Source organism: Lepidochelys kempii, chromosome 5 (genome assembly GCF_965140285.1).
Source record: "Lepidochelys kempii isolate rLepKem1 chromosome 5, rLepKem1.hap1, whole genome shotgun sequence".
In the NCBI taxonomy this organism is placed as follows: domain Eukaryota; kingdom Metazoa; phylum Chordata; order Testudines; family Cheloniidae; genus Lepidochelys; species Lepidochelys kempii.
Window position 1 is genome coordinate 45,602,229 of NC_136384.1, and position 25,410 is coordinate 45,627,638.

Consider the following 25,410-nt stretch of genomic DNA (forward strand, 5'->3'; position numbering starts at 1 on the left):
GTCAGTGCTTAATTTGTAATGAGAGAGGTGCCGGGGCTCAAGCAATGGGGAGGAGGGATAGCTCAGTGGTTTGAGCATTGGCCTGCTAAACCCAGGTTTGTGAGTTCAATCCTTGAGGGGGCCATTTAGGGATCTGGGGCAAAAATTGTGGATTGGTCCTGCTTTGAGCAGGGGGTTGGACTAGATGACCTCCTGAGGTCCCTTCCAACTCTGATATTCTGTGAATTTTTTTCTTTCATAACTGATGCAGCAAGCCTAGAGGTGCTGGAGCTATGAATTGCCAAGCCTAGAGCCCCGGCAAGGCCTGGCATAAATTAAGCACTGTCTCCTGTTAATGCACACCTGAGCTGTATTAGCCTTTTTCATAGTCACATTGTTGACTGTCGTTCAATCTGTGATCCACTATAATCTCCAGATCCTTTTCAGCAGTATTACCGCCTAGCCAGTTGTTCACCATTTTGTTGTTGTGCATTTGATTTTTTATTTTCTTCTTTGCACTTGTCTTTTCTGAATTTCATCTTGTTGATTTCAGTCCAGTTCTCCAATTTGTCATGGTTGTTTTGAATTCTAGTCCTGTCCATCAAAGTGCTTGCAATGCCACCCAGCTTGGTGTCATTTGCAGACTTTATAATCATACTCACCACTCCATTATCCAAGTCATTAATGAAAATATTGAATAATACTAGACACAGGGCTGACCCCTATAGGACCTCACTAGATGTGCCCTTCTAGTTTGACAGAAAACCTTTGATAACTACTCTTTGCACCCACCTGATAGTAATTTCATATAGATCACATTTCCCTAGTTTCCTGATGAGAATGTCATGTGGGTCTGTGTCAAAAGCCTTACTCAAATGAAGATCTATCACTTCTACCACTTCCTCCACCCATCCACTAGCCCAATAACCCTGTCAAAGAAGGAAATTAGGTTGGTTTGGAATAACTTGTTCTTGACAATTTTATGCTAGCTATTCCTTATAACCCTGTTATCTTGTACATGCTTACAAATTAATTGTTTAGTAATTTGTTCCAGTATTTTTTCAGGTATCTAAGTTAGGATGACTGGTCTATAATTCTCTGGGTCATCTTTTCCTTCTTTTTAAAGATAGGTACCAGTTTTGCTCTTCTCCAGTCCCCTGGGATCTCTCACTTCCTCCATGAGTTCTCGAAGATAATTGCTAACCGTTCTGAGATTGCTTAAGTACCCTTGGATGAATTTCATCAGGCTCTGCAGACTTGAATACATCTAACTAACATATCTAATTTTCCCTTTCTCCCGTAGAATAATATTACTCTAGTTCCTCCCATTGATATCCTTCATGTAGTTGTTAGTGATGGTCATCTATTTGATGGGAACTTTCTCATGTATTTTCATGGGTATTTCCATTGCTAGCATAGTGTTGTCAGATAGCTATTCTTGAATTAAAAAATCGTATTAAAGGTGAAATAGTTTAAAACATAGACAAGCCCTGTGAAAGGTATTTTGACTTTTCTTGGAAGATAAATTGAATCCTGTTGCAGAATATTAATAGATTTTAAAAGGTCTTGGTGGTCAAGAAACGTAATTAAGTTAAAACTTCAGTTTAAAAGATTTAACAGAGTCAGCTGTTTTAGAGAGCTGTGAAAGTACTTTTCATGTTTTGAGGCTGGCATTTTCAGATGCACTCCACAATGGCCTAATTTTGCTTCCATTGCAGTTAATGGGAATTGAGTTAGGTTGGCGCTGAACACTTCTGAATGTACCGTGTAATTTTGTGTTTACTAGATATCCTTTAAATCTAGATCTTTTTTTCCAAACTGAAAATTTTGCAAATGTTTTTCACAAATGCAAAGTTAATCTGTACTGTATGTTATACTTTGCTGCTGTGATGTCCCTGTCACTTTAAAAGAACAACAGTAGAATATAGGCTCTTGGTACCCTGAGTATGGCAGTTAAATATAGCCTGCAAGAGGTCAGTCATACCTGCTTATAGTTTTTTATCACAGCAGTTATTTTTAATAGACAGATACTCAATCCTTTTGTGGCAGATAAAATTTCTAAAATGGTTAATTCTTTATCGTTCCTTCAAATCTACCTTTATCATTTCAGTGACCCAGCAGGGCAGTTGTACATATTATTATTGTTGCTGAATTGTCTACAGTGAAGAACAAAGAGTTCTTTTTTGAGACGTACTCAAATTTGAGCATTTTTCTGCATATCAGAGGCTTCCAAAGAGGTTAGTGGGGCGAAGAGGGAAGTACACTATGATTAATTATAAAGAATGCACAGGTGGTTAACTGCAGTGAGGCCTAACGTAAGGTAAAGAATTTTCTCAGGATTGTTTGGATAATCCTGTGCTTTGTCTGGATTCACAGTGCCTAGGACTGAAGTTTATGGTGCGTGGTAGATACCTTTAGGCAGAGAATGAGCAACCATCTTTGCATTAATTTGTAACAAAAGACTGGTGGGACATTGTCCCATGCAGCTGAGAACTATTAGTGAATTCCTCTGACATTAAGAAAGCTAAAAATCAATGTTGTAGAAAATTCAGACTGTAGCCCAGACCCTAGTTTTTCTTAAGATTTGAGCAGAGAGACCACAATAATAGTTTTATAGAGGTAAAAAGAGCAATGTGACCTCTCCCTGCCTTTATTTTAATCTTTAAACTACTATGCCATTATTTACTTTAGGAAAGGAGATTTTAATTGTTTGTTGATATTTCTGTATTCAGTGTGCCTGTGATGATTTGAGGAATCTGTGTACAACTTATTAAATTCAGTTTGATTTTATGAACTGTCTGTATCCTTATGTCTTTTGGCTGTCTTTCACTGTATCGTTAGTTCAAACTGTTGAGCTAAGGGAAGGGGGCTGGCACTGGGACATCTGTCTATGAATAGATTGGTTGTTAAAGATTGTCAGTTCCTAATCAGAACTTTCGTTTCGTGGGAAAGAACAAAAGAGGAACTGCATCTGAGATAAACCAGTTTTTGCCAACTTCTCTACAGAGGGCAGGAGTTTGAAGGAATGCAGTTTCCCTAGCAGAGGGAATAAATAAATGAGGTGTTTGGGCAGCCCCTTGCAATGACTGGGTGGGTCAGACAGACAAAGGAAGATTGGGGCAGGAGAGAGGAGCAAAGGGACGGGAGAGGAGACTTCTTGATTGCAGGACCTGCCAAGGCTGAAGGCAGTTGGCACTGGACAGAGACACTCCTTAAATTGACAGGTTTCAGAGTAGCAGCCATGTTAGTCTGTATTCGCAAAAGGAAAAGGAGTACTTGTGGCACCTTAAATTGGAGGAGAAACTGAGAGTTGCAGGAGGGAGATCCTGGACCCCTAAGGACTCTGACCAAATCCCAAAGAATACTGAAGAGTGGTGAGGAAACTATGACAGGGAATGGTACATAGATGTTTTATTGCTTTTTACCTAGATCTGTGTATCTCTTGTGCTGTCCACAGTAAAGAAATATAGTTTTAGAAGCCCCGTGCAAGGCTTGCATCTTTTTGCTTTAACTATCACGTCTCTGAAGATATAAATTGTAAACTAGAGTGCCCACTAGGTTGGAACTCTGGGAAAGAGGGTGCTTAAGCAATTGGGGAGTCTGGGGGACCCAGCACTAGTCTGAAGGGCTGCGCAGTTGGACCGCGGGGTCTCAGCTTTTCAGATAGGTGCTAGAGAATCTGCACCGCAAGAGTGTTCCGAGAAAGCTAGAGCCTGGACTCTGCTTAGGCTCAGAAAAGCTTAAAAGCACATAAGCCCAGTGTATGGGACCCAAACAAAGTGGCCTGGGGAATGTCCAGGAGTGGGAGTTTGACTGGGGCTGTGGTGGTGGGGCACACAAGATTATCTCAGAAAAAGGATGAAATAGTCAGAAATGCTCTATTGTTACATTACTCTATTTTCTTTTGCAATCTATTGAATCATTGATGTGCTCGCATAAATTCTTAATTACAGTCATGGTACTTGAGCAGTCAGCTTTAGAAAGGGGAGGAAAGAATGAAAACAAAGCTAGAAAGAAATGATGCCAGATAATGAGTTAATCTTTTCAGGAGCCCATGGATATGACAATAATGCAAGGAATTTATGCTGATTTTCTTTTCAAAAAAGTTATTAGCATTGTCAGTTTGAGTGGATTTGAACATCTGGAGCAGAGAATTAGGCCAAAATTAAATATCTGTTGCAAAAAATGATTATAACAAAATAAACTATTGATTTTTTTAAAATAAATGCATGGAATTTGACATATTGTCAGAATCAACCTTACTACTAATACTATACTTTCAATCTGAGTATTTTAAAACTTCTTAAAAAAATTGGATAAGGATTATCCATCCGCATTTTATGGAAGAGGAAACTGAGGCACAAGGAAGCTAAGTTGCTTGCCCAAAGCTACAGACTGAATTGGTGACAAAGCGAGAAGTAGAACTTGTGTGGCATATACCCTTCCAGTGGATTATCCACATAGAGGATAGTAGCATACTACTACTACTACTGTAGCTCAAGTATTTAAAATCTGAGTTCCAACCCTGCTGATGATTCTTGTAAGAGGTCAGTCTGGTTTCATTTCTTTGTACAGTACCTAGAGCAATGAGGTCTCTGAATTTGAGACTTTGAGCTCTATTGCAGTACAAATAAATCATAATTATTACTGCCCACAACAAACCATATTGTTAACACAGTCTAATGTTATTTACAAGTCAACAATAAGAGAGCAATGAGAATACGTTTCTAAAATATAGTTCAATTCCTCATTTTTTATGTCATTGTAACTACTTCATGAAATCTTGGGCCAAATCTGAAGTCCTTGCTTTGTCCTGCCCATTGAGAATTTTCAGTTGTCTACCAAAACACCACCCAAACTAAATTTATGATCTTTCTGTGTTCCCACCTAGATTAAATGATAGACTCATCTGTTTCTAATCCATTTCTGATCCCTTACAGTTTTATTTTCCAGCTAAATACAATTATCACCTCTTTATTCCACCACTTCTGTTCATATCCTTTGATCACTTTTGAATGTCATCTGATCCTCTTTTCCCTTTCGTTACTTTGACTGCTTACACATAGCATTTGTGGTATCCTTCATTTTCTTCCTACATTTCACCTTTATGCCATGCATTTTATTTCTGCACTTCCTTTTAGCTAAAATACGTATTCCTTTTCACTATCTGAAAGCATCCCTACAATTGAACATTTTTTTACATTCAGCAAAACTAGCATTACTTTGTAACTGACCAATTTGTACAGTGTCATTAGATTTCATAGTAAATTCAGTACCTGTAAATGTTTGCAATGATTTCTGAGTTTTTGGTTTTGTGTTTTTTAAATTGTTTGTGGTTGCAGTTTTGGAAAGTGGCATTCCATACTGAAAGTCCATTTTCCTCTCCCCACCGGTATTACATTTATATTGAAACAGGTTAAATTATGTTCTTGGGATGTGAGTACAAATAATTGGTATTATGACAGTTTCATTACTATATAATCACTATTTTTAAAATTAAAACAGAGTGCCTATCAAGAGTAAAATGTAAAATCCATACCGGAGTATCAGAAATGTGGGAAATGTATAGCTATGGTTGAAGGAGAATGACCTATTGTCTAATAATTAAGCATGGGAATGCAGACGCACCTGGGATTGTGAGAGGGAATGAGACTTTAGACTGGAACACGAAGAGCTATCTGCCTATTAATAGACTACTAGCTCAAATCCAAGTTGCAACTTCAGCGAGACAATGTGGACAATAAAGAGACTGTATTGTTTGAATTGGATGGAAAGGAGATGTAGATGAGTGTCATCAATGTATCAATAGCATTGCAGCCCAAACTGCCTGACTGTTTGTCCTAGCAACCTCACACATGTAGGCTAGAAGCCTTCAGAATTTGTATTATAGCACCATCTCTAGAGACCGCCACCAAGATGGAAGGCCCCATTGTGCTAGGCATTGTTGAGAAGACTTGTAAGACAGTTTCTGGTCTAAATACCTTACAGTCTAAATAGACAAGACAGATAAGAGGTGTGAGTAAGGAACTATGATTAGTTCCCCATTTTACAGTTGAGGAAATGAGGCACAGAGAAGTTAAATGAGTTGCCCAAGGGCACACATGAAGTCTGTGGCAGAGCTGGGAGTTGAACTCAAATCTCCGGAGATATTCCAGTATGTTAGCCAGAGAATCATCTTTCCTCTCCAGTCATCTGCCTATAAAAACATGTAATACAGTCATAGTCTCCATGACCTATCCTAAAATTTACAACAAAAGGGGACAAGTTAAACTGAGGATCCTAGAAAATGCGAGGGTTGCCTCTCCACAGTCTTCTCAATAAATCTTCGCTGAAAAAGGAAGTTAGAGACTGGCAATTGGCAAGACTGTTTAAAGAGTTGGTTTCTTGAGTATGGGCCTTCACTCTTGCGCCAGCTAGGGATGCTGGCACACTGGCCTCCCAGATTGCCAGCCTGATGCAGAGCTTTCCACCTCTAGGTCACTAAAAGCTGCTGAGGTTGGCAGTAACCACAGTTCCTTAATATATGATAACTGTTTAGTGGTCTCTTTGAACTAAATTAGTTGGCTTGATCTAGTCCCTTGTGGTCATGTATCCATATAACAAAAAAACACTCGATCTCAGCAGAGAGAGGCCCAGACTTTAATGGGCATGGAGATTGAACTGTCCTCTGACCTGTTGTGGTGATGCTTCCAGAACACTGGCAAGACGCTCTGAGGAAACCTAGCATTACTGCAGCTGGTTTGAATGTAGTCAGTAGGTAGATTGAGAATTTTACTCTTCAGGTTAGTCAAGCCAGACCCTTTCACTAAATTTACTTTCAAACTTTTATGAAAGAGATGGGGGGATGGGAAGGTATGTGTAAGGATGCAAGTAACAGAAAAATGAAAGGAAAATAAACCAAAGCAAGCGTTGAAATGGCATACAAGAACGTGGAGAGGGACATTTTTATGATTTAGGGCTTTTTGGATGGTGGATGTGACAAATGTAATTTGGTGGATGTGACAAATGTATTTTGCTATTGAACTCAAAACACATCATAAACCTCAGTAGTATTTTCTTAAATCATATTTTTTCCCCTTATCTCCTATAGGAATAGATAATTGCTACCTCCTTAGGGAGCCTGCCTCTGTTCAGATCAGGAGGCAAAAGATCATGGTCACTCATTCTGAGATACAACTGGAACTCTCTCCATTGCAAGCAGTTTTTTCTCCTTTCCCCTTCAAAAGATATATTAACCCCAAACCTTCTCAAGCTCTGTTAGTAGAATCTAAGAAAACAGAAGACTGTTTAGAGATAGTTCTGAGTGGTTTTATAATTTTGTCACTTCAGACTGGACTGGCTGATCTCTGCCACTGTTGTCTTCAGGAACATTATTTTAGATATTGTGTGATGGTGGGGCTCCTCGTTTTCCCTGCATACTGCTGGTCACAGTCTCTAAGGTGGTGATCTATTTGTATCTTGTATCGGGGGTAGCCGTGTAAGTCTGTATCCACAAAAACCAAATGGAGTCCAGTGGCACCTTAAAGACTAACAGATTTATTTGAGCATAAGCTTTCGTGGGTAAAAACCTCACTTCTTCAGATGCATGGAGCTACTCCAGAGGTAAGAAGCAGGAATGAAGACAAAATCGAGATGATGCAGCTGCCTTTTATATTCTTTTGTCATGAGGTCTGTACTTCCTGTGTCTCAAACACAAGCTTCACAGCACTTGGAAAAGCCTTAGAGTTCTTTGTCCCTGGGCATGCCCCTGAAAACCTCACTTCTTCAGATGCTATGTCTGCATCTGTAACTTTCACTCCATGCATCTGAAGAAGTGAGGTTTTTACCCAGGAAAGCTTATGCTCAAATTAATCTATTTGTATCTTGACTGTGATTAGGGGGATGCGTGGAAGACAGACAGATTTTTTTCAGGCCTTGGCCTCACATAAATTTGCTGTGATTTAAGTAAAGTTATGATTTTTAAAGCACTTTGTTAAACAGATGGAAACCTCTGGGTGATACTCTTTAAACCTGTTTTTTATTGGTTGTGTTGGAAAAAGTACAGGTGCAAACTAAACAAATATAACCAGTGGTATAAGTGTCCTCCCCACAGGGGTTTACACTGCTTTAACTAACTAGCTTTTTAAACCAGTTTTACTTATATCAGTGCAGCTTCTCCATGTAGACAAGGCTTGTGTGTAGACAACTATAATCTTTTTGTTTTCCTCTTTTGGTACATGTAGCCAAATCCTTTGGGCAATGATGCCATGTCTGTATATGGATTGGTGAATGGAAGGAATATGAAAACACCATGCATTAGAGTAAGCAATTTTACCCTTAAAATAAATATTATGTATCTATCAGTAGTCCTTAAGCAACTAATTTGTACAGCAAATAAGTCCATGAATAGCACTTCTGTCATTCACTCAGAATAGGGTCTGGGAAAGAGAATTCCTTGATCTCTTCCATAATATGTGGCAATAAAAACAGCAAATGTGCATTTATCATAAAACCCTTTCTTAAAATTAAAGTAGGAAACAAATGAAAATTCTATTAACATTGTATTGAACCAGTAAAATACTTTTAATTTGCAGATATCCTTTTGACTGAATATTGTAACGTGTTTATTTTGCAAAACTGGGTAGAGTCCTTGAACCAAAGCTGTTTGGTACAGTGTAAACACATTACTTAACCAAAACACTTCAACTAAGGAAGTGTACCCTTTTAGTGTGTGTTTCTTGCTTTCCCTTAGGAATTTAGTGCTGTAGGTAAGTGGTAAGAATTTGCAAAGGCCATAAATTCACTAAGCAAGTACTAAAGAGGCTTCAAGGGATTTTTCCTTTCTTCATCATCTTTAAAGTAGTTTCCTTTATCTTGTTACAGTAGATCAGTATCACTCAGACATCAGTGGTTCAGGAACCAAATTAGCAATCCGCATTACCCAAGAGCCATTCATTATTTCATTTACTATTATATTCTCACAGCAAAATGACTGACCAAGTTGTGACACTGTATGAAATATGGAGAGTTTTCAGAGTAGCAGCTGTGTTAGTCTGAATCCGTAAAAAGAAAAGGAGTACTTGTGGCACGTTAGAGACTAACAAATTTATTAGATCATAAGCTTTCGTGAGCTACAGCTCACTTCATCAGATGCATACAGTGGAAAATATAGTGGGGAGATTTTATATACACAGAGAACATGAAACAGTGGGTGTTACCATACAGACTGGAACAAGAGTGATCAGGAAAGGTGAGCTATTACCAGCAGGAGAGCGGGGGGGACCTTTTGTAGTGATAATCAAGGTGGGCCATGCAATTATCAGAGGCTCGTTCACCTGCGCATCTACCAATGTGATATATGCCATCATGGGCCAGCAATGCCCCTCTGCCATGTATATTGGCCAAACTGGACAGTCTCTATGTAAAAGAATAAATGGACACAAATCAGACGTCAAGAATTAGAACATTCAAAAACCAGTCGGAGAACACTTCAATCTCTTTGGTCACTCGATTACAGACCTAAAAGGGGCAATTCTTCAACAAAAAAACTTCAAAACCAGACTCCAATGAGAGACTGCTGAATTGGAATTAATTTGCAAACTGGATACAATTAACTTAGGCTTGAATAAAGACTGGGAGTGGATGTGTCGTTACACAAAGTAAAACTATTTCCCCTTGTTTATTTCCCCTCCTACTGTTCTTGTCAACTGCTGGAAATGGCCCACCTTGATTATCACTACAAAAGTATTCGTCCCATCCCCCTCCTGCTGGTAATAGCTCACTTTTCCTGATCACTCTTATTACAGTCTGTGTAGTAACATTGTTTCATGTTCTCTGTGTATATAAAATCTCCCCACTATATTTTCCACACTATGCATCCGATGAAGTGAGCTGTAGCTCACGAAAGCTTATGCTCTAATAAATTTGTTAGTCTCTAAGGTGCCACAAATACTCCTTTTCTTTTTATGAAATATGGAGACACTCTATGATACTGTTAACACCAATATTATAATATTGCAAGGAATCTGACCAGATATGCCATGTAAGGTATCTATGAAAATGTTATAATTTGACAAATATGATGATCTTATTTATATGTTTGCATCACCTTTAGATTGTGAGTTATAGATATGTTTGGTATGTTTGTATTTTCAATTTTGTGCTGTTTCTCTGGGTGACCTCTCCAGACAGAATGGCATCAGCACTAAGCCGGCTTGATGGCCCATTAAGGGACATCAGCTGTACAATAAACCCATTGATAATGTCAGGGACTACACCTGATGAGTCAGCAAGAGATTTAGGGGCATGCCTAGGGACAAAGAACTCTAAGGCTTTTTCATGTGCTGTGAAGCTTGTGTTTGAGACACAGGAAATACAGACCTCATGGCAAAAGAATATAAAAGGCAGCTGCATCATCTCAATTTTGTCTTCATTCCTGCTTCTTACCTTTTGTAGCTTTTCTACAAACCGAAGCTCTGAATAAAGGACTGAATGACCCATCCAAGCTTTGGATGTGTGCCAGAGGGACTTTCAAGCCAGCAAACTCACCAGTACTGCTAAGAACTTGATATATGGACTTTGAAGTCTCTGTATGTACCTGTTTGCTTTACCATTTAACAACTCTCTTCTTCTTCTTTCTTTATAATAAACCTTTAGTTTTAGACAAGGATTGGCTAGCAGTGCGGTATTTTGGGTAAGATCCAGACCAATATTGACCTGGTACATGGCTGACCCTTTGGGGTCAAAAGAACATTTTGTATAGTGAGCAGAGTTTTTAAATAACTTCTCACTGTACTGGACCCAAGTGCTGATTGGGAGCCAGAGAACTGGAATGCAATAAAGGGGCTGTGTGATTTCTTTATTCAGCTTCTTGTTAACCCAGCTAATGGGTCAAATAGTGAACTGGCATACGTTGGTTTATTTACTTCAGCTGAAGTCAGTGGAATTATGCCAGTTTACATCAGGTAAGGATTTGGCCCCACACCTTTAAATCAGTAAACAAAATCATGCAAACAACCTTTTCGTTAAGAGTCAGTCACAATCCGACCCTTGCATGGGTAGCCATGCAAGGGCCTCCCTATTTCTTATTTTTCTAAATAGGGACTGGTGACATTGGCAACCCTTGCTCATGCTTGAATTTACACCAAGTGAGTATCTTCCACATTGTGTGCTGGCCCCCATGTAATAAAACAATTTAATCATAAATATGGAGCTTTGTTTTTCACAATGGACACACTGAATTATAATGATGATTCCTTGCTTATATATATGAAGATAATTCTTTCCACAAAGCAGCCCAAATTGTGTTCCAAACTATATACATAGAGAAAATAGTTTCCAGGTATCTACTGGATCAGTGTCCATGTCGCACTCCCCATCAGAGCCCAGCCTGGGCCGGAAAAGTTAATGATCCAACCAACAGACCAAATTCAGTGATGAATCCTGGTCATGTGCCACCTGAGGCACATTGCATATACCCTATGAAGAAGACTGTTACTAGTTGCCATAACTTGTTGGGGTGAAGGATTGCAGCCAAGTGGACAAATAGTACAGAGCCTGATGCATAATGTGAAGAGGGAAAATTTTGGCCAAGAAAATCAGTAATAAAGCCTTACTCTTAAAATAAGTGCCATGTGATTTTAAATATCTATGCACAGATGACAGGACCTAGTTTTTTATGGTCTCTGAAAGGCCACACCAGTAAAATATATGGAGTTGACATTTCCTGTTGAAAGCTGTCCCAGGTATCTCAAACAGATAGGGTTTCCACCAAGTTAACCCTAGTGTAATACACCGTACATAGACTTCGCTAATCTGTGCTTGGTTTGCCTGTCTTTGAAAGATTATAATGAAAACTAATCATGTATTCTGATTTTTCTTTAAGAAAATTGGAGCTTTCAAAGCTTATTTTGTCTTACTGTTTTGAGGGCAGTCAGTTTTCACTGTGAATTGCTGAACTGTAAGGTAACAGAACAAATATATGTTCTGTTTCTAAATAAACAAATATATGTTCTGTTTCTAAATAAAGCTGTATATTAGGATGTCATACAAAATGCTTTAAATTTATTACAGCTCTTGCATGAAGCTTTGTAAAATGTTTTGTTAAACTGGCAACATGTTCAACGAAAACAGATTTAAAAATATCAAACACATTTGGAAGCCTGAATGTTACTTTTAAACTGAAGGCACAGTTCTCTTTTAATTTGTGTGAAATGCTGCAAGCCTTGACAATTTATGCTGCATATGTATTATGGGTAGAACCTAACGTATATCCAAATGTCTAGTTTGCCAGAAAATGGACGTGGACTAAGATATAAAACTAATTGGAGAGACAAGGTGGGTGAGATAATATCTTATATTGGGCTAACTTCTGTTGGTGAGGTTTCAACAGAAGTTGGTTCAATAAAGGATATTGCCTCACCCTCCTTGTCTCTCTATCCTGGGACTGACAGGGCTACAACAACACTGCACACATTAATTGATCACTTGTGTATAAGGATTTTGGAGTAAAAATGACTTAAACTACATTTGATGCAGTGAATAAGTTTGAAGCCAAGAACTGATTCACTGTTTCAGATATTTGGCTAGTTCTGTGAAATTTGAAACAATCTGAAGGGAAAATGAATAAAAAAATGTTTTTTCTAGTTAGTAAGGAGAATCCTTGCCTCCTTGACTGAGACAAGGTGTCTGCACAGTGGCTTTAGCAGCCTGTTTTGCATTGAAGCCTGCATTTGAACAGCACCAGAAAATAACCAACAGCTAAAAAATAGATCAGCTGTAGAGATTAATTTTGGACTAAATGCAGCGATATTAAATGTGCCTTAAGATTTAGAGGGAAGACCTATCTTTATTGATTGTAGTGTTGAGATGAATAATACTATTTCTCAGTAGTACCCTGTCCATCAATCTGCATATCTAGCTTGTTGTCTGCTTAATTATCATCTGAAATATAAGTATATACTCTGGGCATACAGGGTTTTGTTTTGTTTTTTTTCATTCTTTGATAAACAGAGAAAAATAGTAGCTATGGAAGCCAAGATTTTCAAAACAGGGTGCCTAAAGCTAGGCATTTAAATAAAGGGAGAGCAAGTCTCCCTTTTATTTTAAAAGCTGAAAAATTACACATGTATTTATTTTGTGTTCGTAGTAGAAGTGTGTAAGTACTAATACAATTCAGAATTACTAAATTGCATAGATGCTGAGAACCAAGAACAACATATGGCAGCATGTCAATCAACCACATAGACTTTTTGCAGTCTTTAAACTTGGGAGCAGGCAATACAAAAATACTCCAATGAGTGAATTAATCCCCTGTATATCAAATTGTTTAAATATCCCAGAGGAACAAATACCTTCAGTGTACCCATCAGGACATAAACAATATTAAAGGTGGTTGTTCATGGTTTTTAGTGCCATTAGATTTGTTAGTCTTTCACTCATGCTGTACTTAAAAATGTCAACATTTTAAATATTTTTAAGAGAAAATATGAATTGTTTATTCACTTCACCTAAGGATGATATATATTGCAAGTTGAAATCCTAAACCACTGTATTTGCTGGGTAATGTGAACCAAGGGCTTCTTATAGCATGAGGCTGCTTTACCTTAAAATACCATACTTACAGCACAGCCACAGAGGAGCATGCCTTTCTGGGTCAGCTTGTTGTTTTCAGAGAAGTGGAAGAAGTCATAGAAGCTGCAACCTATATGTGCGTTCTTATTTACAGGATATTCACTGTGGAGAAGATCTTCTATCCTACACGTGGCCAACTACATTCAGTTAACATAATGGAAGTGGCCTCTCTTTTTTGCCATCCAAGGGACATGTTTTCAATATCCCTTCCTTAATACATTCCTCAGTAATTGTGGATCCATCAATTTACAAACATAATGGTACTCATTTTCATAATGGGTAGTTGTGTTTGTATGTATTGCATCAGAGGAACCCTATGGGAAATTTGGTCCATAATGCTGAATGTGTACCTTTGCATATCCAAGGTCACTCAGTCTGCTAGGATACGTAAAGACTAGCCTGTAAACATCTACATTTTTTCATTTTATTAGTGATCATGTGCAAACCAGTAACAGAATTTAGTTTTTACTGTACTTCTGGAATGCAAGAATGTGGCCTTTCTTGAGGGGTCATTAACATAAACATGATTTCTTAGGCCTCTGTGATAGACTCTTACAACAGAAAATACTGTTCCACTTCCATTCGAACTAGAATTTATAAGACTGGGATAAAAGACATTGATGCCTGCTGGCACTTCAGTAGACAAGCTACTATAGGTGCTGTGGGAATGCTCTGTGGTTAAAGGATTTGGGGGAGGTGGTGTGTTCTAGTGTTCCCTTTGTCCTCCAAGTGACAGTTATGAAAACTGCTCATATAGGTGGCAATTCCAAGGTTTCTGGCTTCAGACTAAAAAGAATACTGGCTTGTGTATGCCCTCTCTAATGTCTAAAAAGCTAGTGCTGGAGAAATGGAAGGCATCAACATGTCCGTTCAGAGAAAACTTAGCTTAGGAACTTTTTGTCATTTGGCAGCCTATGAAATGGTTGTAAGCACAAGTTGTAACACTCAAATATTTTGAAAGCATATGGTCTTCATTCCTTGATATGTATGATGAATGATCTGTTATAATAAACTCTAAAGGTCTGCTTCACACTTCCATTCTGCATTCCCTTCATACACCCAATATTTCCATTCCTTCCTTTCCTTTTGTTCTCTTTCCCTGATAAGTCTTTCCTCCCAGAGGCCATGAAAACCTCTAATCTTACGTAGAAGAAGTGGCAGGATGTAGCTTTCCCTAATCATTTAGCTGAAATTAAGTTACCTGTATTTTTCATCACACTAGCCAATATTTGGCTGATACTTCAATGAAGGTTGTTTAAGTCTCGGGGCTGAAGAAAATGGAAGAAATCTTGTACAAACAGGTCCCATTATCAATTCATAAATTCAGAACTAATTAGAAAAACAGTCAGAATAGTGAAGTTTGCAAATTAGCCTATTTCCAGTAAGATTGATTTAGACAGCAGATTTCAGAGTAGCAGCCGTGTTAGTCTGTATCCCCACTCTGAACTCTAGGGTACAGATGTGGGGACCTGCATGAAAATCCCCCAAGCTTACTTTTACCAGCTTAGGTTAAAACTTCCCCAAGGTACAAACTATTTTACCCTTTGCCCTTGGACTTCCACTGCCACCACCAAACGTTTATCTGGGTTTATTGGGAAAGCCTTGTTTGGAAACTTCTTTCCCCCCAAAATCCTCCCAACCCTTGCATCCCACTTCCTGGGGAAGCTTTGGTAAAAATCCTCACCAATTTGCATAGGTGACTACAGACCCAAACCCTTGGATCTTAGAACAATGAAAAAAGCATTCAGTTCTTGAAAAGAAACATTTTAATAGAAGAAACAGTAAAAAGAATCACCTCTGTAAAATCAGGATGGTAAATACCTTACAGGGTAATTTCTTTTTTAGACAGCAAAATAACCAAGATCTTACTGATTTTTATGTATTACTACAACAGGCTACTCATATAGATGAACATTTCTTGAATGAATCACTATGCCAAATACACGGAAACAGGTTTTCTTTCCATATAAGTTGCACAATTTTCTGTTCAAATTATGAAAGTAAAATTGTGGCATCTAAGCATCTCAGTAGGGCTATCCACAGAGCGAGGTGCCACTCAACATGAGTAATGTTGACCAAATCTGTTCCTTGGTTAGTTAGTGTTTTGAATGCAAGGTTTGTGATGAGGTGGGCACAATAAATATTGATTTTTTAATATGAAATGTTTTATATAACAATAATTTGCTTTATTTTTAAAACCATTTTCAGATACAGATTTTGGAAACCAGTTATTAAAGAAAGTATATCTCTGTAATTTCCACGTGCAGTCGTTCAAAATCTTTTGGATCTGACAATTAGTAGAATGGAAAAACAATGTATGTTTGTGCTTCTTTGTTTCTCTCTCGTTATTCCTGGTTATCACTGGAGTAGGATTTAGTTCAACAAGCATGTATGTTTTTTGTAGATTTTATTGATCAAGTAGTTCCTATCTGAAGCATTGCAAAATAAGGAATATTTGTTTTAAAGATACATGGCATTGGGCCATTGATTATTACAACAGCAAGAGATGTGAGGGTAGCATTGTGTGTACATGCAGTTTGTGTTCCATACACAAGTGTATGTGAATCTCACTCAGTAACAGCAATTCTCAAACATGTATGGCTGTTGAGGGGTATAGGGCATGTAACTATTGCTATCTCACTGAGAAAAAGGTGTGGTCTGGTTTTTTGTTCTTTTGTTTTTTGTTTTTTTGTTTTTTTTTACAGTAACATCTGGATACTTTTGATCTTTTTTGCCTCATCAACTTTCTTGGTCCCCCCCCTTGACCTCTTTTCATCCTTAGAATCTACTACTTTGAGTCTTATCGGTCAGCTGCCTACACTTCTTAGATCACAAGATACATTGTACCAGCTGCTACAATACTTCAAAGTAGGGGTGCACTAACTGGGGTAAATGGTTTCTGGTTTTCGTCTGTATTTCAATCTGATTAAATACATCATCTGTGGGTTGCCTGTTATACCGGTACTTTCTCTTGCTGGAAATTAGTGCAGGCTTATCCAGTCAAAGATTGCTTTAAAGAGTCCCCTTAGTCTGCCTCAGTCTGTGTGAATCTATGAATCATTTTATGAAAATATTGGATTGAGTTTCAGGTTTCTAGACTCTGCTGGTGCATTAAGTCCTTTGTGGTATTGGCAGGGGAGAAGGGGGGAATCTTTGTTTAGCCGGAAAAATGCGAAAAGCGTCAAATCCAGATGTTCTGAGAGACTCCAGACAGGCTTTTGGTACAGTTTCAGGAGGACAAAATGAAAAAGGCCAATCTGACTACTGCATACATGACTTCCATTTAGCCTTTTAGTCATGAGGGCAATCAGAAGACAAGGTGATAAGGAATTGATGGAACATATTATTTGCATGCATGCTCTCTTCCATACAGATATACACACACAAAATGTAACCTGGATTTGTGTTGGAAATGGCCCACCTTGATTATCATACACATTGTAAGGAGAGTGGTCACTTTAGATAAGCTATTACCAGCAGGAGAGTGGGGTGGGAGGAGGTATTTTTTTCATGCTTTGTGTGTATATAATAAGATCTTCTAAACTTTCCACAGTATGCATCCCATGAAGTGAGCTGTAGCTCACGAAAGCTTATGCTCAAATAAATTGGTTAGTCTCTAAGGTGCCACAAGTCCTCCTTTTCTTAATGTATGTTGGGTTTGTAGGTTATGAATAAATTGTTTGTGAGAAAATGTTACCTTGCTTTCAAAGCAGAATTATGAACTATGTTAACAAATAGTGCTTTAACTTAATCTTAGTGCAATCTTGTCTGCTTGGTTTGTAGTATAATACTTGAGTGTTTTGTCATTCAGAATTAGTACAGACTGACCTGAGACACACCTCTGTCCTCAAGGTTTTGGCTTCAGTCTGAACAAGTTTGAGCAACCTTCTTAAAAGGAAACAACTATTTGAAGAATAAGCTTTCGTGAGCTACAGCTCACTTCTTCGGATGCTGTAGCTCACAAAAGCTTATGCTCAAATAAATTTGTTAGTCTCTACGGTGCCACAAGTACTCCTTTTCTTTTTGCTAATACAGACTAACACGGCTGCTACTCTGAAACCTATTTGAAGAATGTCAGAAAAGAGTAAAAGTACAGACTGGACTGGGGAAGTGAGGCTCTTGTGTGAAGAATAAAGCATGAACCATTGGATGAGCCCATGTCTGTTTGTTTCGCTCTTTCCTTTTTATTGTGGTGTTCTGTTAATGGTTATATTTATATCCTCTGCATTTATTCAAAAGGGGCTTCATTGTAATTAGTTTGGTGCTTGGGAAACAAATGTATTAACTCTTTGAGCTCAGGAATTGAATTTTCTTAGCTCAAAGTTAATGAACATTATGTTCTCTCTGTGTGATGCTTTTGCCATGAACAGAAAAGGAACGGAGTCTTAGAACTTAGTAAGTAATCTAGCTAGATATGCGTTAGATTCTGATTCCTTTAAATGGCTGAGAAAATAATCTGTGCTGAGTGGGATGTAGATTCCTGTTTTTGTGTCTTTTTGTCACTTAAGGTTTTGCCTAGAGGGATTCTCTGTGTTTTGAATCTGATTACCCTGTAAGGTATTTCCCATCCTGATGTTACAGAGGTAATTCTTTTGCTTTTTGATTGTTCTTAAGATCCAAGGGTTTGGGTCTGTGTTCACCTATGCAAATTGGGGAGGATTTTTATCAAGCCTTCCCCAGGAAAGGGGGTGTAAGGTTTGGGAGGATTTTGGGGGGAAAGACGTTTCCAAGTGGGCTCTTTCCCTGTTATATATTTGTTAGATGCTTGGTGGCGGCAGCAATAAAGTCCAAGGGCAAAAGGTAAAAGTTTGTACCTTGGGGAAGTTTTAACCTAAGCTGGTAAAAATTAGCTTAGGGGTTTTTCATGCAGGTCCCCGCATCTGTACCCTAGAGTTCAGAGTGGGGAAGGAACCTTGACAACATATATGCATGTTCATTGGGAGCAGCCAGCCTGAAAAGATTTAACAGCTCTTTCCCCTTTTTTAAAGGAAATTGCTGTAAGGCAGCTCTACTCTCTCATCATTACTGTGCAACTTTTATTCACTGGAGCACATTTAGGGACAGAATCTCCCCTGCCCTTATCCATGCTGAGTGGCACCTTACTTTGAAGGTACTCCATGGGAAGCTGAGTACAAATTAATCATTATGGTATTTGAGCACCGCGGTAGGGCTTTCCACAGAGTGAAGTGCTACTCAACGTGAGTAAGATTGGCAGAATCTGTTCCTTAGTTTGTTAGTATTTGAATGCAAGGTCTGTGATGAGGTGGGCACCATAAATAGTGATTTTTAATATGAAATGTTTTATATAAAAATAATTTACTTTATTTTTATTTTTAAAACCTTTTTCAGATACAGATTTGGAAACCAGTTATTAAAGAAAGTATATCTCTGTAATTTCCACATGCAGTCCCATTCAAAACCTTTTGGATTTGACAATTAATAGAATGGAAATTGTCAGTATCAAAGTTTAATAAAGAAACCACTTTTTCCTTGTTTGGATTTTCATAGGCTTCTGTCACTTCTGCACAGATGTTATAGTCGACCTAACAAAATATAAAAGTTGGACTTCAACTGACTGATTACACTGCATAGACCATTAGGCAATAACTTATAGAAAGAAAAATATGTTTAGAATTTAACTCTGTCTTTCTCAAGCAATTACAGATGATCTCTATTTGAGAACAGACGTGCAGATTTTTTAAAATTGATTATTTTTGAGTATATTTAAATGAGAAAACAAAAATATTAACTTTCAGACTTATGGTCTTTTTCCTGCACATAAGGATACTGTTACAGATGTTTGTGATTATAATCTTTGCAAACAATTGTCAGAAAAATTCATCTGATTTCCAAAGACTGCAGAACAGCAGATGTAGATTTAAGTTTCAAACAGTATTCTTAATCACTTACATATGGACACAAACACAAACAGAACTTGAAGCTCAGTGGGAAGTGACTGGATGCTTTGTTAGGCTGGCTTACAGTAGAGAGATGCATTTTCATTTGTCTGCCTTTCTCTCATAGCCCTTTTAAAAGGAGAGCTAATGAAAGAACAAGAAAGAGGCCTATTTTAATTAGATATTTGACTCTTTCCGGAAATCAAAAGGCTTAGGGACCACCTAAGATGGTTGAAGGTTTAACCTGATAGATTTCTTCACCTCTCTTCCTTTTGATAGTTTATCAACACTAAAAAGAATATTGGAGAATAGAGTAGTTCCATGTCAGCAGCCCATTTTCAAGGCAACGATTAGCAATAGCCAGCTTTGCCTGTAAGAGGTTTTAAACTACAGTACAGCTACTGGACGGTAATCCTGTAGATAAGCACTGAAAATTTGCTCTGGTCCAATGTAGAAACTCGGAGCTTATTAGAAAATCCTTTAGAAAGCTAGTTTTGTGCAAGTGTTTCAGCAGTGTCCATAAATTGGGGGAGGGGAATGGAATTCAGTGGCTCTTGAGCTCACAATTGTGGGATGATTGTCAAAAAAAATTGTGGCAGAGTTGCAGACAAGCCATGGAAAATTGCAGATTATTTTTATTTTTTATTGCTTTTCCACGATTTTCTGCAGCCACTGCATTTTGGATATTTCAGATCCACATACTAATCAGATCCAATCAAGCCTATTTCTAGGTCTAGAGAGAGCAGCTCAAAGTATAGCACCGATGCAAAAAAGTATTCAAGTGCAGTCAGGGCTAGCACTGCCTTTATGCAAGAAGTTTTTGCACTGGTGCCTTTAATTCAAAGGTAAGTATCGGATACTGACGATTCCATCATTTAATGATTCCATCATTTAAAACTTGAAAAAAAGTAGCTGGGTCATAGCATAGCAGCCAATTCTGTTAGCTTTGGTGGTTTGATGGATCACTTTGATGATTACTTGTTCTGTTCATCCCCTCTGAAGAACCTGGCATTGGCCTCTTTGGAAGACAGGCTACTGGATTAGATGGACCAGTATAGCCGTTCTTATGTTTTTATGTTACAACCACAATTATGTCTGTTTTTATGTTACAGCCAGCTTATTACTGATTGATTAGCAAGTCTTGAAAAAGCTATTTGATCTGCAGAATGAGGAGACCTATACTACAAATTGCTATATAATTTAAGCTTTAATTTGAAGATTAAGTGTCTAGCTCTTACCCTTCAAAATATCTTCACAATCATATGATCCAAATAAAAACTGGTGAAGCAGTGTCTTCATGAGTCTGCAGAGAAAAACCTAGTGCCTCTGCAACTGCTTAGCTTTGACAAGCTGTGACTGAGTAAAATTGATACGCTTCTAGTCTGGTTCACTACCACTATTCAGAACCTTGTGGGAAGTACTGAAATTGTCAAAATTCATGTCAGTTCTATGTCACTTCTTGGGGGATCTGTGAGCAGCAGCAGGGTCTGCATTTCTAGTTATTTCAGGTCAGTAACAATGGAAGAGCACCCCAAAAATGGAGGCTGGGGGGATGAAAAGAGTGAAAGTGATGGACCTCTTTCCCCCTCCATCACATGCCACCTCAATACCTTTCTGGAACTTTGGGACTTTTCAGGAGAGAACAGAGACAGAAAACTCTTCTCCCTTCTAGTAGTTAGAGCACTGAACTTCAAAATTTGAACCCTGCTAGTGAGAGGCTGATATGAAATATAGAGTTACAAATCAGAGTCCAGAGAGAGCACCCTCATAGAACTGAGTACTTTCCCTTTCCTAGCAGCTTGGATGACAGGGGTGCCTGGCTTCTCACAATGATGTTGACCTGAGACCTTACTGATGGTCCGTCCTTACCCTGACTCTCTACCCTACATTTTCATTTTTTTTTTTTTTTGTATTTATTTCTAGCTATTTGGTTTAGCCTTCTGGCAAGCAGGTGTCTCGTGAACTTTTCAAACCTTGACGATGCCAATTCAAATTTACAAAGGTAAAAACATAGCAAAAACACTACTGGGGGAAAGGAACTAACCTTTTTTTTCTGAGCCTGAAAACATATTGATGAACAAGAGTAATAGACCCTGTTTATAATGTGGCCATCTGTAGAAAGAATACCTTTTCAGCTTTGTAAGAGACATTGAGAAACTGTCAGACTCAAGTTACCTTAGCGTTTGCCAGTTGAGGATAAGCCAACAGCTGTACTTTGCATTCACTCCCCGCAGGAATTACAACAAGGAGAAGATTTCAAAGAATTAAAAACAGCATTTCCATTAGGCTTTAAAAATTTGGGGTCAGACAAACATCCTTTTTTGGGTTTCAATGAAAAATGCCAGGAGACCAAGGGTGATCTCCTCATGATTTCCTACATGGCATAGTGTACCGCAGAACTTCCCTTTTTTAATTAATTTTTTTTAGGTGGTGGATTTTCCTCTTTGAAAAAAATGTTTCAACATTAGTTGCTCTAGTTCCTAGGGTTCATTGATTAATTGTTCCTGTCAAGCTGTCTGGAATAGCTCATGACTATGAGTGCCAACCTCAGGGCAGACTGTCAGGAAGCAGAGCACAAACACCAAACTGGTTGTGAGGTCTATACTTAGATTTTTCCAACCAAGTACCAAGAGTGAACTTCTCAAGCACTATAGTAGCCTAACCATGGAGTCACAGACAGTCCCCTTGTGCACTGCAGTCTGTTGCCACCTAGGCAAACTTGCCTTTGTTATAGATGGTCTCTTACGCCAAAAATCACAACTATATTCAGGTTACTTCCAGTCCCAAAGAACCAGTAACTGACCCCGGATAAATTGTACCTTAGATCTCTCACCAAAGACAATGCTTGTAGCCAAGCCTAAAAGTTTATTAACCAGGAAAAAGAAATGAGTCTTATGTACCAGGCAGGTTAAAGCAGTTAAACATACACACACAAGTGAGCTACAATCTTCAGTTTCAAAAAGTAATAGAAGCTGCTGTAATGTACAAGCTCAGTGTGTCCTTTAGGGCTAACCCAAGCTAAGCCCTTTGGGGATCCCTTGCTTACGTTGAGAAATGTTGCCCTCTCAAATTCCAAGCAGCACAGTGATACAGATCCTTCTGTTCAGGGATTTTTATTCCTTTCCCCAGAGTCCAAACTGTGATGGGCCAAGGTTGGGGTGTCCTTATTCAATGGAAACACCATTAGTCTGTCACGTTGAAATTTTGAATCTCTATGGTTGGCCTACACCATGCTAGTTCAGCTTTCCCACAGGAGAATAAGGAGAACCAACAGTATTTTTAAAGAGTTAATATTAATTCGGGAAAAGCAGAGAAAAGTCAGTCTTGGTGGTCTATTTTCCCTCTCTGTCTGGAGAATTTACATGTGCAGCTCTCCTGTATTTGTCTGTCTCTGTATGTATTTATATGGTGACTATAGTAACTGGAACAACTGTTTTGGGCAGTGGAAAAAGAGAAGTAGAAATTCAGGGAAAATAAAACTTTTTCACCAGGAATTCATTATGTTGTAAGAAATTAGTTGCCATTTTTACAGAACTTAATTAGATGAATTTAAACAAATGTATTTCCAATTATATTATTTGACATGATGAGACTTCGGCAAAGAACTGAAGCATGCTGTCACAGCTTTCAAACAGGACTCTTTATTTTTTATCTACTTTGCTACTTTATCTATTGTTTACTTTGACTATCTGCTTTACAAAGCTGATGACAAAGAGCCAATAAAACACAAAGATTTTCTTTATTGAATTACCAGAACAGACTGTGTAATTTTCTGAAAATGAAGACGATCGTCTTTAGCAGTGTTTAAACAAACTGCTCCAGAGTCAGCCTAGAATGACAAAAATTGAAAAGGCAAAAGAAAAGGGTCTTTGTGGTGCACAAAACCACCGTTGACACATTTCTTAGAGGCTGTTGAATTCCCACTGTCCCTGGGGTTGGCTATTTCACAATCTGCAAAACTGAGTACAATTTTAACTCCTACCAAACAGTGGCAAACTCATTTTACCTTCCTCTGGCTGGCATAAAAGAAGTTTGTAAGCCTCTGTTAGAAGGGCAGATTGGATGAGAGATGGGGTTGCTCATGATTTCCAGAGTTCTTTGAAAACTGTGGGAGGTTTTCTACAGATAGGGAAACTAGAGAGAGAAAACTGAATAAGGTTTTTATTTTTGATTAAATGTAACCATAATATTTTACTGATATTTTACATACCAATGAAAGGCCTTTAGTTTTTCTCAGTACCTCTATTTCTTTTTTCTTAATTTTGCATTACATTTTTTAGAAAATTATAGTTAGTGCAGCAACTCTTGTATCTTTTATTTGAAATAGATAATAAATTATCCTTTCTTTAGAATTTGAAATTAATATATATTTTAATTTGCTCCTTGTATTTTCTGTCAGTGAGAGCTGAACAGACCATTTCTCCCTTACTGATCACATCCCAGGCAGTGTTGTATATGCAGCTTCTGCAACTTTATAAGAAATTGCTATGATGATTCTAATATGCTGTAAAGCCCTTTAAAGCTTATTAATCTTTTTGTTTAATGTTCCATTTAGACTCTTTGCCCCAAAAGCTACCTCTTCTCCACCAAGACTTTGACCACAGCACCTGCAGCAGTTCCAGCCATCGGTGAACTCTTTAAAAAGTGACCTTGGCTCTAGAGTAAAGACTCCTACGGGACACTATGGAGATCCCTGCTTTAACTTTGTTACATTTTAGATGGGCTGTGGGAGGAGTGGATGAATTTTTTATGCTTTGTTCTCTTCTACATGTTCAGGAGTAGGGAGCTGGGGGAGGATTGTTTGTATGGGTTGAAATCTTGTCTCCACTGAAGTCAATGAGAGTTTTGCTGTTGATGTAAGTGGGGCAAAGATTTCACCCATAATGTGAGAATGAGTCAGGAACTGTGTGTGTCAGATTAATGATTTTGGATTCAGATTGAACTTTTTCAAAATGGTATATGGCCACTTATTAAACCAATAAAATAAAAACCAGTATCTTATTAAAGGGGAAAAGGCAAAATGCCACATTTATTGTGAATACAGAAAGAAACATAGTAAGCAGTTAGTTATAGCTATAACATTCCATTCAATTTCATATTTATTCTCTCTCTCTCTCACACACCCACCCACCCACCCTTAGAGTTGCTCATGCCAAGCCGGTGGCCTGGACATGAAGAGGGAGCAGGGCCTTGTCAGATGCTCATCTGATGCTCCTGGAAGTTGGTTTGCAGAATCAGACCCCAAAGTTCTCACTTTTTAGAGTCTATTTTTATAGGAATTTCTTCCTATGCCAGTCTATGGGAATTGCTTCATCATGCTGTTGCTGAATCAATCAGCAGAGGGCACATTCCTAATGGCTCTGTGCTGCCAGATGTTATCTTTTTCTTTGGTTCTCCCATCCTTGAGGCTGTTGGGTGGATTCCAGTCTGCCCTCGGTTATTTCCACTTGATGCCCTCTTCAGCTGATGGACACTGCATTCGTAGGCTGGCACCTCCCTGATCATTGTTATTACCCACACCAAGCATCCATCCACATCCATCCTCTATCTCTATTTTAATCACAATTGTTAACAAAGCGAGATGAATACAACAAAAGGGTGGGGAGTCTCTGGGTGCTGTTTCTGTTGTTACAGAGTATTGCTTTGAGTCTCTCTCTGTGTGAGTAGTTGTTACAAAGAATTGCTTTGAGAACAGACTCTGTCTTAGAATGTACTAACACAATTAGCAGCTTGCAAGTTTCACACAGAGAGGGAGAGAAACAGCACCAAAAACCAAGAGACCTCTTAATTAGTAATACCTTGGAATTTAAACTATGGGGAATCAAACTCATTTGTGATTTTAATACAGAACTTCTTTAATATGATCCAACACTCACCCAAGTGACTAACCAAAAAAAAAAAGTGGAGGGGGGTGACAGGAGAC

The 25,410-nt window shown here is 38.3% G+C and overlaps 1 protein-coding gene and 1 long non-coding RNA gene across 2 annotated transcripts in view; both read left to right on the plus strand.

Moving 5' to 3' along the window:
* Positions 1-25,410, plus strand: part of LHFPL2 (LHFPL tetraspan subfamily member 2) — a 188,897-nt gene that overhangs the window by 47,581 nt on the left and 115,906 nt on the right. The gene's annotated exons all lie outside the window — the stretch shown is intronic.
* LOC144930586 (uncharacterized) lies at positions 2,945-10,530 on the plus strand. The gene is made up of 3 exons (XR_013635880.1): positions 2,945-3,377; positions 8,202-8,279; positions 10,414-10,530. It is a non-coding gene; the product is annotated as an uncharacterized LOC144930586 (long non-coding RNA).